Source organism: Panthera leo, chromosome B2 (assembly GCF_018350215.1).
Source record: "Panthera leo isolate Ple1 chromosome B2, P.leo_Ple1_pat1.1, whole genome shotgun sequence".
NCBI classification, from domain to species: domain Eukaryota; kingdom Metazoa; phylum Chordata; class Mammalia; order Carnivora; family Felidae; genus Panthera; species Panthera leo.
The window spans coordinates 14,360,623-14,378,271 of NC_056683.1; the positions used below are offsets into that span (position 1 = coordinate 14,360,623).

General features: G+C 47.7%; 1 long non-coding RNA gene across 1 annotated transcript in view; it reads right to left on the reverse strand.

Annotated features, from left to right (window-relative positions):
* Window positions 1–17,395, reverse strand: part of LOC122218945 — a 32,309-nt gene extending 14,914 nt beyond the window's left edge. Inside the window, exon 1 of the long non-coding RNA XR_006202188.1 lies at window positions 17,303–17,395. This is a non-coding gene — a long non-coding RNA (uncharacterized LOC122218945). The remainder of the gene's footprint in view (window positions 1–17,302) is intronic.
* Between the last annotated feature and the right edge of the window lie 254 nt (window positions 17,396–17,649).

The window sequence follows — 17,649 nt, forward strand, 5'->3', positions numbered from 1 at the left end:
CCTTAAAGCAGCGGTTCCCAGACGTGAGTGTGCATCAGAATCACTGAAGGCTGTTAAAACAGATTGCTGGGCCCCTGCCTCCAGAGTGGCTGATTCGGTAGGTGTGGGCGAGGCCTGGGCGTCTGCATTGCTAACAACTTCCGAGGTGTCGCCGGCCAAGGGCCACACCGTGCGAACACTGTCTTAGGTGACGTTACCTGTCATTCACCCCCCTCAGGGCAGCTCTGGATGATCGTTTAGGTGAGTGATAAAGAGTGAGGTTGCTATTTGAGCAGCAAAACGAGTATATAGATTGTGATGATCATGATGAAGGGCTACGACCATGTTTCACTCGTGGGGCATTTTTTTTCCTAAGAGAATTATCGGAGTCCTCATGCTTAGAATTGGCATCCAAGGAAAACAAACTTCTCCAGACACATACAAAAAAAAAAAAGGGGTTCATCTGGATCATATATTAACTCTGATAATGAAAGTTTTTACCGTGTTGACTCCGGTGGCTTTAGCAACTAATATTTTTATTATGCGTAAATAGCACTGGTAGGTAGCTTAAAATATCTTCAGGGATAGATCATGTAGGTCCCCAAATAAAACATATAGTTCTTGAGGCAAGGACTCAATACATGCTGTTGACCAACTCAGGGGAAGGGAATCGATCTACGAGGTGCATTGAACCATCAGCATACGAGACAAGGAATATTCAAGAAGGATGGCGGCGTGGTAGAAGGCTGCGTGCCCTCGTGTGGTCCCTTCCACATTGGTTCTGGACTTGGCCACGTGACTTGCTCTGGCCAATAGGACAGCGGCAAATGTGATAGCAAAGCCCGATCAGCACGTGCACGTTGGGGCTTGTCCTCTTGAGATGCCGCCTTTCCGCACCCATCTGTCATGCTGTAAAAAGCCTTGGGCGAAAGCAACGAATGATGTGCATCCCATTGGAGAAAGACCCCCAGGGAGAAGAGGCCATCCAGAAATTTCCAGCCTCAGCTCCCAGGTGAGTGTGGTCCCATGAGTAACCTCAGCTACCGTACTTGGTGCTGGAGAATGGTGAACTGACCCCTGGCAACTGCAGGCTCCCAAGAAACCGCAGGAGGTGGTTGTTACAAAGTAATATGCAACTGAAAAGGGGGGGGGGGGGATGCAGGCTAGTTTAAAAAGCGGTGAATGTGTTTTAAAATCTAAAAAGTAGTTCAATAATCACATGAGATTTCCCTTGGGTCATTTCTGCTTTCGTGATATTTTTACAACAGTCCTTTGTTGGAGTCTGAGAAAAACCAGTGATGTCACGAAATTTTGTTGCCCTTCTCTTACAAGCCAGCCTCTGTGTGAACAGAGAGGATGGGGAGGGAAGGGGACACAAGGAAGCCGATAATCCGAGCGTGGCGTGGAAAGTGCCTGAAGGGCAGTACCAAGAGCCTGGGGAGGATGGAAAGGAAGGAAGGACGGGCGATCCTGGGGGAAAGATTTTGCTGGCTAGTGACTTCTCTGGAGCCCTGACTTGGGCTAATCTGATTCCAGGTAGCTTTATAACCCTCAGGATAAAAAGTAGAAATCAAAAAAAAAAAAAACAAAAACCCCGCACAACCGGAGACAAGAGGAAGCTACAAGCTTTGGTCATTTATTTCAAGATTCCAAACACCACTCCTCATAAGATATGAACGATCCCGCCTGGCTTCCTTGAAGCACATCCTGGACGTGTGGCCAAGAAACTGTTTCCTTCAATCGCCGTGACAGAGCGCCTCCTGTGACAACACAATGCGCCCTCCCCACCCGCTCCCCGACACCCTGTGCCGAAAGTCAGGGCGCGGGCTCACGCGTCCCCATCCCTGCCTCCGACACGAACACCCTGGGAATTACTGGGAGAGAAGCCTGGCATGTGCGGGAGCCCCCCGAAGAGACACCGTCCCAGAAGAGGGGCCCTAACTAGGTGGAGACATCTGACTCCGAGCACTACGTCCTAATTCTCACGAAGGGGGATCCTGGCACCCAGCCAGGACACGGAAAAGGCAGGAAAGGAAGAACGAATTCGGAGCTGGCGAAGTGAGTGTTTGCTGGCTTATTGAAACCCATAGATACAGAATTCAAACAGGGAGGAGGAATCTGACTACCAGATGGAGCTGTGGAGAGAGGCAGGATGTCAGCACTGGAGTCATAAAAGGATGCATTTTGACAGCACGGAAGCCACAGGGAGAGCGATGCTCGGTGGCCTGGATGGGTTCACCTTGTGCTCGGTATTTTCTTTCTTTTTTTTTTTTTTTTTCTCTAACGTTTATTGATTTTCGAGACAGACAGAGACAGAGCACGAACGGGGGAAGGGTCAGAGAGAGGGGGAGACACAGAATCCGAAACAGACTCCAGGCTCCGAGCGGTCAGCACAGAGCCTGACGCGGGGCTCGAACCCACGGACCGCGAGATCGTGACCTGAGCCGGAGTCGGCCGCTTCACCGACTGAGCCGCCCAGGCGCCCCTCGGTATTTTATTTCTACCTAAACCCCTTGGAGGCCGAGGTGGAGGCTATTGTGTCGGTCCTCTATTAAAGAGAACCCGGGAGCCCTTCAAAGACCTTTGGGGCCACCAGGAAACAAGGCAAACGGACAGCCAATAGGCAGATGCCCAGACCTTCACCAAACACGATTTATTGGACACCCGTGATGTGACAGGCACTGCTCTGGTGTCCAGGGAGCCAACGAGGAGAACGACTGAGACTCCCTGCTCGGGGGGGAGAGGGGGGACAACGATTCTAGTCGCCATTTAGTTGGTCAAACACGTGGAGGGCCGTGGAGCACAGGGGAGCTCAGAAGGACAGCTTCCAGTTGGGGTGGGGGGCTCACGGGCTCACAGGAGACCCGGCTTGGAGTGCTCTCCATAGCTCGCTCACTCTATGACCATAGGCAGGTCCCTGAATCTCTCTGTTCCCCACCTGTAAATTGGTGATAACACTATGCACCGTACAGGGTCGTGGTGAGTCACTGAGGCAACATCGGTTGCTGGAGGGTGCGGAGGAAGGGCGAGGCTCTGTAGAGGAGACCGACTTTGAGCTTGTGCTGTTGGCCAAATCGGGATGGGGACAGCTGGGTACGTAGCTCACAGGGAATGTGGTTGCCTGTGGATCAAAAGGTGGGAACTAGAAAGACAGGAAAAGCCAGCGAGAACAAGGACGCCGTCCATCCCCAAGGTAATTTTGCGGCAGCTGGCATTCGTTGCCTTGCCCTCGGTGTGGTGTTGTGATTCCCGCTTCTCTCGACATCATGCAACGTGCCCTGTGATGTTTATCGCGCCGCATTCCAGGGATGGTGTAGGGAGCCGTGTCCGATGTCGGAGAGCTTGGAAAATAGTCCTCGGTTTAATTTTAACTCTTCCTATAAACAGTGACCTAACATGAGGAAGGCTCGGCCGGGCCAGTCCCGAGCCTCTGCCTTTCTTCCTTCTCCTCACCCCCCTCCTTCTGCCCTCAGTCCAACTGTCCCGCCTCTATCTCACATATGGACTGTGCAAATAAACGCGGGGCGATTTGTGTGCTCAGCTAAGCTGAGAAGAGAGAGAAGAAAACATGTGTCAGCACAGCGAAACACTCCAGCCAAGTCAGGAACCTCTCGGCAGGAGGGAGTCACCTCCTCTTTTCTCCTTGCGAAGTGTCGTCTCAGCAGGGCGGGGTGGAGGGCCGGGCCAAGGCCTTACCTGCAATGCCAACAACGGACTGTCCAGAAGAGAGCCCCTTCTTCCCCTCCCAGCCCCAGCTGTATTTCCCCCCCTTGAGCAGTAGGTCAAATTCTCTCTCTCTTCGTGTAAATTAGGTGAGCTACTGAGCACTGCTTGGGGCTGAACGATCTACCCTCTGGTTGCTCATGGTTTTTCCTTCCTTCACTCCACCCATCGTCAACTCAGCTGAGCCCTCCCTGATTTTTATAGAGGGGCAACACCTTGAGAACACAGAGGACTAAAACCGCCTTTTGAATGGCTCAGGTGCAAACAGGCGAGCTGAACTTCCCACTGGGAGCCCACTGGTGGGGAAGTCCTAGTTACCTGGCCCAGGGATAGGTGGGAAGGGGTCAGGGGAGAGGGGAATGGAAGAGTCGTGTGTCGACGTGGTGGGATGAAGGGATCGGGGGACAAGTCGGGACTGACTGCGAAGCACCAACCTAGCTCAGGGCTCAGCAGACGTTTTCCATTAAGAGGCCAGATAGTCAATAATTCATTCTCTTTGTGAGCCATCCGGTCTCTATCGCAGCTACTCAGCTCTGCCTTGTAGGGCCAAATCGTCTATGGGCAAGTGGAAAACGAGTGTATTCCAGTAAAAGATGGTTCACAACAACAGGTGGCAGGCTGGATTTGGCCTGTGAGCTGTAGGCTTCGGACCCCTGATCTGGAGGACGCGCTTTGCCTTTTGCCCCTTCCACGGTCCTGGAAAGAGGCCAGTGTGCCTTCCTGCTCCCAAACCTTTGTGCGACTGTGCTTCCTCCACCCTGGTGTGCCGTATTACAAACCCCAAGCGCTGGAATTGGTCATTTACCTAGACGAGGCAGTCTCCTAAGGCAAAAGTCAATGGGGATTATGACTTCGGGTGTCATGACTTTGTTAAATTCCCACCACCGGCAGGAATAGGACAGGTGGACAATGTAGGTGCTGAAACTCACCTCCTCTTGTCAGCTAAGGCGTGGTACAAGGACATCACTCAAGCAATTTGGTTTAGAATCATACAGTTCTCTTGTTTTCGGTCTCCTTCGTCTTTCCAGGTCTCTTGCAATCTGAATGTTGACACTTCCACCTTATCTTCTATGTTCCTTAGCTTTCCTTTCACATTTTCTATCACTTTATATATTCCTCGTGCTTTCAAGAAGGGTTCCTTAGCCAACCCATACACGCCTTCTTCGGCCGCATCCATGCCGCCATTTTCTTCCACGGGAACCTTTCGTCAAGCATGAGAGCGGGATACGCTTGAGGCTGGACTCGGAGGTAGACTGGGTTCAATTCCAGCTCTGCCTGTAATCATAGGCAAGTCACTAACCCTCTCAGTGTCTCGATGTCCTCATCTTAAAAATGGGTTTAATAATAGCACCACTCCCATTTGTGAGAAATAAATACATACATAAATGAGTAACTTGTGTAGAGCACTTAAGTCAATGGCACATTTGGGCCCACGGTCTTTCTGTGCCCAGTGCTCCACTTTCTTTGTTTGTCTTCAGAAGATTTTATATTGATAATTCCTTCCCTGTTTCTTCACTTACATGTATTGTGATCGGTTTAAGCCCCAAGTCTTCTAATCCTTCTGCATCAGGCGGTATTTGTCATACATTCTGTAGCTCTTTTTGGCCGCAGTGGTCCTCAAGGGTCTAGTTGCACTCGGGCAAGCTCACAGTCCTTTGGGGACACCCACTATAGTTTTCGGGGGCTGTGTCTTAGAGAGGGGTGGTGAGTTTAGGAAGAAGGCAGGGCATGAGTCCTGAGTGGGGGCCCCAGTTGCCCTAGGACCACTGTCCATCCTTCCACCAGAAAGCTCTCTGGCAAGGCTTAACTTTAATGCCTCACAGTGAATCTGCATGAGGAGACAGCATTCTTCAGGGTGGTTACCCACCAGCCTCAAGGGAGCTGCTCGCACCTAAATCCACCTTCAATTAGGGTAGGGTTTCTTCTGCCCAGATGTTAGCATTACTCACACCCCTAAGCCCTTAGACATATGGACACCGGGGCTGAGCCATTGCTGTAATGTTGGGGTCATCAGGATTGTCCCGAGGCTACCAGGAATGGACATGGGGGTGGGAAGACCAGAGCAAACTTTACAAAGCTTTCTTCCAGCCTCCTCTCCCACTGGCACTTCTACTCGCTTCCCAGCCCCCAGAACTCGGCCACCTCTCCCTCACATTCACACCAGAAGATGAGCTTCTGTCACCCAATGACTACGCAAGGTTTTGCACAGTTACTATTGTCCTCGGTTCCTAGAATCCTTCTTTCCTTCTTGTGTCTGCTGTTTCTCGAGGACTGAGTTTTGGTGGGAGGGCAACGCATGCTGTGCTAATTCCCTATCTTACGAAGAACCGAAAAAACCAGAATCATAAAGTCCAAAGAAACCGCAATGCTGTCCAGCTTCCTGTGCTACGTGTGGCTCTCCCGTGATTGCCCAAAGAAGATGTCATCCGGGTTCTCCCTCAAGAGTTCCACCACAGGAAACACGAACGTGAGATGAACCTGTCCACTTTTTAAAAACTTTTTACTAAACAGAAGCTAGCATACATACTGAAAAGTTCACGGATTGTAAGTGTACAACTCTATAAACTCTCACAAAAAAGAGCACATCCAGGTCATAGACACTTCAATTTCTGTCTTGACAAGTTAGCTGTTTGAGGTGTGCCTCAGGCTAATTTTCCAGGACTGAGTATTTGCTGAAGCAAGTAACTTAGGTTATTTTTGCCCGGGCCCGGCATTGTTCACCTCAAAAGCAGGAAACTGTGCTTTATCCCAGAATTGTTTAGCACACGAATGGGAAAATACGTTAGTTTTGGTTCTTATGGGTTTGCAAAATTTGTTTATACTACAATTGAAGCATGCACAGGAAATATGGTTTTAATATTTTGCCTATAACTGATCTGCTCTTCAGGGTGAGCTGGTTAGTGGGGAAATAATAACAAAGTCAGAGAAGCAGCCCCCTTAGCTAATACTTAGCCTCCCTAAGTAAAAATGTCTAATCTCGGCAATTTCTCCTACTTCTCCTCTCTCCAGCTCCTTCCCAAGATTATGTCTAGATGTACAAAGGTAGGCATGTGACTTGTGTGTCTTCTTGGAAGAGGGGGAAGAGGACAGTTCGTGGCTTTCTGGCTCTCGTGGTCCCCAGAACAGTGACCCTTGGCCACCTGCTCGCTACCTACCCTGTCGGATGGTGCAACTAAGGTTGATGATCTTCACTTGGTTCAGGACTAGGGGTTCTCTCTGGGTCAACTGATTTTCAATGGCATTAGTCCTTTGTAACACTTCAAACTCTGGTTCCCCATTCTATTCCCCAGGGTAGGTGGGCTATATCCTGTGTGTTAATGTGTCTGGGCTTCTATCACGAGATATCACAGGCTGGGTGCCTTCTAAACAACAGAAATCCATCTCTCACCATTCTGGAAAGTGAAGTCCAAGATCAGGGTGTAAGCATGGCTGCGTTCTGGTGAAAAGCCTCCCTTGGATTGCAGCCTGCTGACTTCTTGTGTCTTCACATGGTGGAAGGGGCAAGGAATCTTTGTGGGGTCTTTTTTATAAATGCACGCATCAATCCCATTTATAATCGTTCCACTCTCATGACCTAAGCACCTCCCAAAGGTGCTACCTTCTACTACCCTCACATTGGCCATTGGGACTTCAACGTGTGAATTTTGGCAGACGCCAGCATTCAAGCCAAAGCACCGCCCTGCCATGGGGGCCCCCAGCTTAGATCCACTGGCTCCGTATTAAGCTTCCCCACTGTCCAAAGAAACAAAGACGACCCAAATGAGAAAAGCGAAGCCTATTTATTCTGAACTTGCTGTAGCACGGGAGTCGGCCATTGTCACTTGCATTTTGACAGACTGAAAGGCAGGCAGAGGGGTGGGAAAGCTTTGTCGTGGGAAAAAGACAAAGACATAGAAGGCTTCGCCTATGCCCTGATTGGAGGCTGTTGGCATGGAGAAGCCATAGGCGAGCTAACTCGTGCAGGTGTCCCATGTGATTGCCAAGGGTGCATACTTCGCTTTCTCTGCTTGGTTCAAAGTTGGAAGCAGGGAAGCTGTCAGTAATTAATCAAGTTCTGGCCATTCGCGACCAATTGTTATAGGCGTCCTTCAGCTTCCTGGAGTATCAGTAGAGATAGCAATGGCCTCCTACAAGACGGACTTAGAGCAGGCTGCCTTCCTGGGGCTGATTACTATAGATAAGGGATTGGTTTCCCGGGCAGATTGCTGCAGATCTGGGGTCAGGGTTCTATTTTTAAGCATGGTCTGGCCATTGTCCAGGTGTATATTCTGCCTCTCCCCATCACGTAGAAGCTGACAAAAGCACCAGACAGTTCTCCAACCCCACCCTGTCTGCTTAACAACGCCGGGCTCCTCTATTCTGTCTCAGGGCCCCTGGCGTTCCCATCAATTCCTTTTGGACATTCCTAAATCAAACCCTCCCCTCTACTCTCGTCCTTCTTCCTCTCTCAACTCCTGGGACAGGAAGGGCAGGTCCCCTGTGGCATCCCCTTCTCCCACAGAGGAGCAAGCATCAAGGCCTCCTTGTACCTCCCGGGCAAAAACTTTTCTACCCGCGGGAGAACTCTCACATCCTGGATGCCTCGGGTTGGTGCTTAGTGAGCCAAAGACGAAGATAAAGGAGTTCGGATGGGTATAAAAAAAAAAAAAAAAAGAGCCATCTCCTTGCAGGACTATTATCTGGCTTCAAATCCACTTTTGAATATCAAAAGCTGAATATCAATTCTTTCTTTCTCTTTGCATACCACATGTGACCTACCCCCACACCCCCGGGTAGATAACCCTGAAACCAATTAGGAAGAAGGACCTGTACTCGCAAAGTGAAAGAGAAAATTACATTAATATTTTTTTTTTTCAAAATATGGCCTCCATCACAGAAGGTATTCTTTATGTTCTCACAGAATTCTTTTGTCCTGCTCGCTTCAACTGGCTTTCTTTGGGGGAACAGAGGTTAATAGGGAGAAATGAAGCTATTTCTTGGGGCCTGTTTGGAAATGATCTCTTCCTCTTCATTCTAAGTGCTGGAGTATAAAGTCTCTTTTATCCTTTCAGTTCAGGCCTCCGTCTTCTCAAAAGGGGCTCCGTTGGCTTTTCTATTTCTTCCCCATAATTCGAGCTCCCCACCCCCACTTGCTTGAATCCTAATGGAAAATGGATCTGCAATCCATCACTTTTAAGGATCTTGTTCACAGGGCTCCCCATGTCCCTCCCCCTTAACAGCAAGCTCTCTTGAAAGTTTGTGTGCGTGAGTGTGCGTATAATAATAGGCCCTCTATCCCTTCCCCGTCTTGATCGCTCTTACAGACTGCGTGTAATAATAATTTTATATCTGACTTTGGCTGTTACTTCATTCCCTCTAGTTCTAACCCATTATTTCACATTTTCAGAGGCTCATTATGACTCATTGGGTAGCCGAAGAAACATAATGAGTCCAAGATGATTGCACATGGCGGTGCTCCACAAATAGATATTAAACAGCTCATGAAATCTATAAATGTCCTTACTATCCTGGGTGCATTATAAAGCTATGAATCAATAATTCAGGCTAGTTTTTTTATCCTCTCTAAAAACCTAGCTTTCTGGACTTTTTTTCTCATGGAAATGGAAGCTATATACACAAGGAGGAAAGAAAGCTAGAAGAGAGAAGGGGGGCTTGGATAGAAGGAAAGGTGGAAAAGAAGATACGAAGACAAAGAAGGAGGCGGAACTTATTTTAATGGCATATGCCTTTTCTCACAGCTTCTTGACCGCTGTCCACATCAAGAATAAACAATGGCAGGCACAAACTAGCCACTCAAGAACTAGGGGTTGAATGAGCAAAAGTTCTATGACTGTTTTGGGTTGAGTGTATACATTGGTTTTGAGAATGACCTTTAGTGAATAGTTATTCTGTGCCCGGAACAATGGATGTATTTACTTCTTAATCATTAATGTGAGGTAGGAGCCGATATTATACCCAGAAGCCACTGACGGGAGAGCAATATACCTGCTGAATATTTGAGAAAAGCTAATAATCAGAGGAAAATCATTGGCACCCTGAAAAACAAAAACGAAGAGTGAATTGAATCAGCTCTCCCTTTTGGATTTCCTCTGTTGGCAAATGATTCCACCATTTACCAACTTACCGCACCCAGAGCCCTGGGAATCGTTCTAGATGTTCTATCGCAAATGGTCCCCCACCAAGTTCTCGCTATGTCTCCAGAGGTCTCATATACACCCACTTCTACCCCTCCACTGTGGACAAATTCCAAATTGTCCCTCATTCTTGCTTCGCTCATTATATAAACTTACCAACTGGTCTTCCTGCTTTCTTCTATACTGCCCACCAGAGTAATCCTCTAAAATATAAACCTGATCATGTTACTCGTTGGCTTAAAAGTCTTTCAATTATTCCCTATTTTCTGCAAGATAAAATCCAAGCTCGTTAACAGGACGTACAGAGCCCTTCACGAACTCGCTCTTTCCCTTCCTTCCAGCCCCACTGGCTCCCAGCCTCTCTCTTCACTAGTGTTTCCTCCAGTCATCTCCTCCCCCCACCCCCTCTTCCCTCCGGTCATCTTGAACACTGCACCTTCCCCCCGGGACGCTTTTGTGCCTCTGAACATCTACATTTTGCTCTCTGAAGTTATCTCTCCCTTCTTATCATTTCTTTAGCTGGCTACCTACAGGACATCTTTCAAGATTGAGCTTTGTTTTTCTCTGGGACACTTTGTTGTTCTCCGGTCCTGCCCCTTCTCTCTCTCTTCGTCTCTTCTGCCTCCTTTCAATGCGTACACATCTCAAAAGTGGATTTCATGCCTCTATCAGTCAGGGTCCCAGCAGGAAACAGCTGGCACCCTTTGATCCACCTAAATTTGAGGAAGATTTAGTTAAAAGGGACTAACTACAAAATTGTGGGTTGGGTTCCATGGGGCCCCAGGAACTGATGCAAGAGCTGGTCTGGCCACAGTGTAGAGCTTCCACAATCACTAGGTCAGGAAGGAAAGGGTGAGAGAGAGAGAGAGAGAGAGCAGTTCAGCTAAGGACGAGTTGTGACTTTTGATTGAGTCATCCTCCCAGGAAGGGGCAGAAACATCTCTGAGCTCCCTTCTTCTCTCTCTGTCTCTGATCTCCTGAAATGGTCCCCATCGACGGAAGCCAACAAGAAGCCAGTGAACCCGGGAGCCTTGGTGCTGTGGCCCGTGGAGGCCAGCCTCCAAGAAAGAGCCAAGAGTAGGAGAGGGGAGGAAAGACTTCGCGACCTTCTTAAGTTCTGCGGCTGAGCCTGGGAAGGAAACTGACAAAAGACAGCTTAACGGGAGACAAGCATATAGATTTTATTTGATACTAATATTTTTATATGACACAGGAGCCTTTGTAGAAAAGAAACGGGGAGCCAAAAAAGTGGCTAGGCCTGAGAGCTTTTATACTATTTCTGCAAAGGACGACAAATTGTGGAAATTTGCTAAGACGAAGGGAAAAGGGGTCTGGGCTGGGGCGGTAAATAATGGAAAAATGAACTGGGAAGCATATGGGCGAAACTAATGGAAGATAAGGCTCATTTTTGCAGGTGTGTTCGTACGGATTCATCTCGATGTCAGCTCCTCATGTCAGGTGATAAGATATTCACCTTTCTCTGGTATCAAGAGGCATCTTTTCTCATGGGAAAAGTATCTTACTTTTAAGGCCGAGAGGGAAGATCGGAGAGGAGAGCGCTTCCTGCGTTTTCTGTTGCTCGAGTGCTTTCAACAGCTCAAAACAGTCAACATGCCCAAGTGACATATCTCAGGGCAGCCCGTTTCGATAGTCTTCAGCGGGGAGGTGCCGGCAGGAGATCTGGAAGGACACCGCGCCCTTCTTCCGTGCCCCACAGCATCCCCACACACCTCTCCGATCCCACCTCTCCTGCCGGACTCCAACCATTCAACTGCTCGACCCTTCAGCAAGCCTGTCTGCTTTGTCTCTTTACCCCAGCGCCTGCCACAGTGACGGGCACGTCATACGGACTCAGTAGGTATTCTCTAAAATGAAGTAACAGAATTTTAATGTATTCGGTGCCAGAATTGTTAGAAGCCTGAGAGAGGATTTCGTTCACTCTTCTTATTTCAAAGATGGAAAAACCAAGTAGGGCGAGAAAAAAATAAAATACAATAAAATAAAACACAGTACAATAAAATACAATAAAATAAAACACAATACAATAAAATATAATAAAATAAAATTGATGGGGCGCCTGGGTGGCTTGGTCGGTGAAGCGTCCGACTTCGGCTCAGGTCATGATCTCACGGTCCGTGAGTTTGAGCCCCGCGTCGGGCTCTGTGCTGACAGCTCAGAGCCTGGAGCCTGTTTCAGATTCTGTGTCTCCTTCTCTCTCTGCTCCTCCCCTGTTCATGCTCTGTCTCTCTCTGTCTCAAAAATAAATAAACGTTAAAAAAAATTGAAATAAAATAAAATAAAATTGAAATAAAATAAAATGAAATTGAAATAAAATGAAATAAAATGAAATTGAAATAAAATAAAATTGAAATAAAATAAAATAAAATAAAATTGAAATAAAATAAAATAAAATGGAAATAAAATGAAATGAAATTGAAATAAAATAAAATTGAAATAAAATAAAATAAAATGGAAATAAAATGAAATAAAATGAAATTAAAATAAAATAAAATAAAATTGAAATAAAATTAAAATAAAATAAAATAAAATGGAAATAAAATGAAATAAACTTGAAATAAAATAAAATTGAAATAAAATGAAATTGAAATAAAATAAAATAAAATGAAATTGAAATAAAATAAAATAAAATGAAATAAAAGAACGAATTTGCATCAAAAATGACAAGACGAACGCCTAGAGGTAAATGGACTTGCCCAAGCGGGTTGCAATGAATAAGCAGTACGTTCAAGACCAGATCCCAGGTCTCCTGATTGCCAGGCTCCCTCTACTTCCTTACTGTTTCCAATTCTAATTTTCAGGTTACATTCCCTGGAAGGAGGATTCCCACGAGTTTCTCATAAACCCAAGACTCTTCTGTTTTGGCAACACGAGAGAGGCAGAGAGAAGGTTGGATCCGTCTGCTCTGAGTCCCCTGCCAAAAGCCGACTCGGAACTCGCTGGATAAAGCGACGCTCTGAAAGCCAGCGAAGTGCCAGGCGCCGGGAGTCCTGAAACGAAGCGCCGGGCTCGCGAATAACGCATTTACACAAACTACCCCTTGGTGGCGGGTGGTGAGGGTGGTTTTGCTTTAACATCCTATTAGCACATGATCTTCGGTTTCCAAAGCCTTTCTCGGTTCCAAACCCCACAGGTGGTGATGGTGGGCGGGAGGGAGGTTGGGTACGATGTTCCTCAGTTGGGAAGGAAAGCTGTTGGCGCCTCCTCGCTTGCTTTCGCGATTGGCGGCTGCTGCTCTGTCCCCTGCTGTCCCCTCCCCCGGAAAAGCAAGCGTCGCTGGGGACGCGACTGTGCGCCAGGAGCCGAAGATTCGCGGAGCCTCCTCTGTAGAGGATTAGAATCGTGCATTGACGTATGGGCCCTCGGGGAACTGCGTGCTCCTTGAGCTCCAAGGTCATGTCTTCTGTCTAGGTAACTCCAGACCCTGGGCAGGTGTCTCACGCATAGGGGGTGCCACCCCACAGAACGAAGAAAACACTGGGGAGACTTGAGGACGTGGATTTGGGGGTGAGGGGTAGACCCTAAGACCGGGCACTCTTCTTAGCACTGGGATGTCCCTTCATCTAAGAGAGGTGGTTCCATCACTGCCATGCGGCTGATGCGATGATGCAAGAAGGTCGTGTGCTTGCAATTCCATGGGACATGAACTGTAAAACGTGGAACACAGCTCAGTTTTCTGGAAGCCAGTGGCTCGTTGTATGACCGGGCAATCTGAACCACCTACGACAAACTCAGCGGTAAGATAAGAAGGCTGAAAACTGCCTTCTCCGGCCCTTTTCTTGTTTGAAACTCTCTAAAATCTCCCTGCTGTCCAGCCCCTCAACTCTCCTCTTCCGCGGGGCGGAAGCCAGCCTGCCAGGCTGCCACGCAAAGGGGTAAGGAGAGGCACGATGCGGGGGTGCGATCATAACGAGTTTCTCTGCTGTCAAAAGAAAAACAGAGCTGAATTTTTTAGTTCCGCAGAGGACGTGCAGTGTCTCAGAATCATCGGCCTTCTCGCATTTGCCAAAAACGGCCCTCAATTCATTAAAACGTGTGGTTGATGAAAACCCTTTTGCCCAACGTGAGCTTTGTGAGAAGGAAAAGGCAGTGAGGATGTGCATGTGGGGGGGGGGGTGGGGGACAAGAGGAGTGAGAAGGAAGGGTTATCAGTTGCTAAAGGTTGAATCCCCCATAAGAACGCGCAGGGAGCCAAATCGCGAAAATTAAAATGCAAATCGGGGGAGTGGAAATCTATTGGGCGCAGATATCGTGCACTGACGTTATTGTCCCGCTTTTACGCTGATTGTGAATATTCTCCAACGACTCGAGAAAGTTGGAGGACACTTCTTTCCAGTCACGCTTCTCTGTCATTCACCTTTTCTCAAACGAAATGGCAGTAACGTAATTACGTTCTTTAGTCCTTTCTGTCCAGACTGAGAATTATTTAAGAAACTGACTGCGTGAGTTGGGGCAACACCAGCGACCGTGACAAATACACCCAAGCTTCGGTCACGTAGCACCGCAGAAGTCCGTTTCTCACCCGCAGAGCAGGCCAGCAGGGCAGGTATTCCTGGAGGGGGGTGGGGAGAGGGGGGAACACAATTTCGCTCCAGGAGATAACTCAAGGACCCAGTTGCCTTGCATCTTGTGGCTTTGTTATCTCATAGGAAGTGGGAGTATCTCGCCATGGAAAGAGAAAGCAAGGGTGGAGAAGCCAACCCTTTCCCTTAATTACCTCGGCTCTGAGTGACAAGTACTATTTCTCTGCATATTCTATTGGTCCAACCCAGACCTAACGGGGTGCTAGAAATAGAGTCTCTGACGGGTCAGCTCTACCCTGGCAGCAACATTTTCCTAGGTAAAGAGGAACGTGAATGTTGACAAACAGCCATGGCTGCTCTGCCCATTTGTCTTCATCGCTCTTAGGCTCTAAGAAAAATGGCAGCCCTTCCTTGTCCATTGAGTGTAACTTTCTCTCTAAAGATTTCTAAAGCAGAACCCTCATCCATCTCTCGTGAGAAACCCATGATTCAAAGGGAAGTTCCCACACAGGCACTACCAGCTTCGTTACGCATCTGCCTTGGGGCTTTTCCCCTGATTCTTCTCTACCTCTGTTTGGAATTCACTTCCTTTCAGGAGCCAGTGCCCAGATCCTGTGGTTTCTTCTGCGTTCGTTAGGACTCTGCTTGTTTTACCTTGGGACGGGGGCAGGGGAGAGTCCTCCTCCCTCAGACATATTTCTTGGAAAAGCTTTGTCTCTATCAAAGGCATTCCAAACCTTCACAAACCGGTGGGAAGATAACTTTCCTTAAGAAATCTCTTGACATTCAGAGTCCCCAGCGTCTTTGCGGCCACCAGTAACCAAAGGGTTCCCCTTCCTCACTCGTAAGTCAGAGAATGTTAGAGTCAACTCACTTTTTAGGGGTACACAAACTGAGGTCCGGGGAGCTTAAGTAGGACCTTGCCTGAAGTTTCCCAACTAGTTTGTGAAGAATCAGGCTTAGGATTCAGAAGGTTTGATGCTCGACTAACATTATTTTCACGCTGGCATGTAGTCTTAAGAGCACATAGCCCATGGGTCAATACCAGCGGACATTCAAAACCCATAGAAGAGACACTAAAGTGAATACATTTATACACGTGCTACATGTGATTCTGGGGGTCAGCCTTGCATTTTCCTTTTCCAAGCAAATCTTTTTATTTCTTGAGACGTGGAATATCATTTTAGGTTTCCACAATATTTTCATGAGGACATGGTATTTAGTGACTGACTAGTCAGGTGTTCGTTCTCTCTCTCTCTCTCTCTCTCTCTCTCTCTCTCCCTTTCTCTTTTTTAACATAAAAGCCAGTACTGACATAAATTTGTACTAGCCTCCAAAACACCTAGAAAGCCACCTATCAGATAGATTCAAGATCTCAGTCAGAAAACCTACAGATTGCTAAAAGAAATTAAAGAAGACCTAAATAAGTTTAATAATATACCGCGTTCATGAATTGGAAGGCTCATCACAGTAAATAAATAAAATCTCTCCAAACTGACCTGTAGAGACAACGCGATACCAATCCAAGTTGTCCCAGGAAGTTGTTTGGAGGAAATTGTCAAATTGATTATAAAATGCACAGGGAGATGCAAAGTTTCAAGAATAGTAGAGACAATTTTGAAGACAAACAAAGTGGGAGGATGTCATGACTCACTATAAAAATGCACCAATTTGAACAGGGTGGCATTGGTCACAGGCTAGAAAAATGGACCAACGGGACAAGATAGTAAATCCAGAAATAGCTTCGTATACGCAAGAAGGTTACTCCTGAGTTCTGGAGCTTTCATTTAACTGAGGTAAATAAAGAGAATTTTGATCTCCCCAATCAGAGTAGAAGAATAATTATTCTACCTCCTTCGTGTTTCTAACCCTGGAGATCTTAGGAGGTGCCTAACTAAGAACTCCTAAATTTATTTCCTCTGAAGTATTCCATAGTAGCTAGCACCATTATTGGTGCTGAGAACGTTCTTTGGCAGACGTACAATTACTCATCTGTCAGCGTTCACGGGAAGCTGACTTCAGCGCCATGTTTTCATAAGCTTTGGTGGTTGAGAGAATGCGGGCAGGATGGCAAGCTGAGGAGGTTTCAGACACGTCACCTGGAGTGTAGCTTAACAGAAAAAGCACAGGCTTTGGGAGCAGACAGATCCAGGCTCAAAAGCAGCGTGCACAATGCTTGATCGTGCACAAACGATTCCGTCTCTCTTAGATTCCGTTTCCTCAACTATAGAATAAACAAGATCGTGTTTCTTTTACAGAGATGGCGTGAGTGAGACACAAGACGGTCTAGGTAAAGTACCTAGCACCTTGGTTAACCCGGACGATCACAAAAATTAATAATCAAGGAAAAGTTATGGACAACAGGACCGCTTTGATCAACTTCCTTTCCACCGGCAAGCACACACTGAGCACCTATGGCATGCCAAGCGCAGTGCTAGGTGACAGGTGGATGAGAGCTAAGTCAACTTCTGCCCACCCGCCATTTTTCCCACTGGGAGTCACCCTCCACCTGCGAGCGCTGGGGGCTCAAGATCGGAGAACACGCTTTGGACCATCAGGGGGCCGTGGCTCACACTGCTCAGCCCCCTCGATCGCTTTCAGGGAGGTCTGTGTGAATCCAGAATCAAGCCCAACCCTGAGCTGGGCCGAGATGCCCTCTCCGGCCTGGATTTGCTTTGCCGGTTCGCTCCTGACACAGCAAGTACATTGTTCCTGACTCCTGGACACTCTTGCCAGCAGCCAGTTCATGACCTTCCAGAAATTGCTTTGCTTTTATGTAGCAGGCTTTCATTTTAACTCCCTTCCTCTTTTCTTTTTTTTTAATCAAAAAGTAATTAAAACGCCATAGCAAGCATAGATTTCACTCACTCCGATCGGCAAGAAAGGAAAGAGAAGAGGAAACACACGTTTCATTGTTTGCCATACCTGGTTGGCAGAGTCCTCAGGGGTTTTGCTGAGGTTGGGATTCGAGACCATCCCTCCCGCAGCACGAACACTTCTGTGTAGCACGGATGTGCCTCGCCGGGCCTTCCTCAGAGCTGTGGGTGGAGGGGAAAGCCCAGGCCCTGAAGGGCACACCCGGTGCACCCTGAATGATTTACTACAGACACAAGGCAAATTTTGTTGCTGTTTGGGGCCCTCTCCCACCCCCCTCACTCCACCTCTCTCAGTCCTGTGGGGCCTTTGCTTCCCTTGACAGATTCCGGAAGCATCCTCCCTGGGAACAGATCTTTGCACGGACAGCCATGCCCACCTCCCCCATTCCACCATTA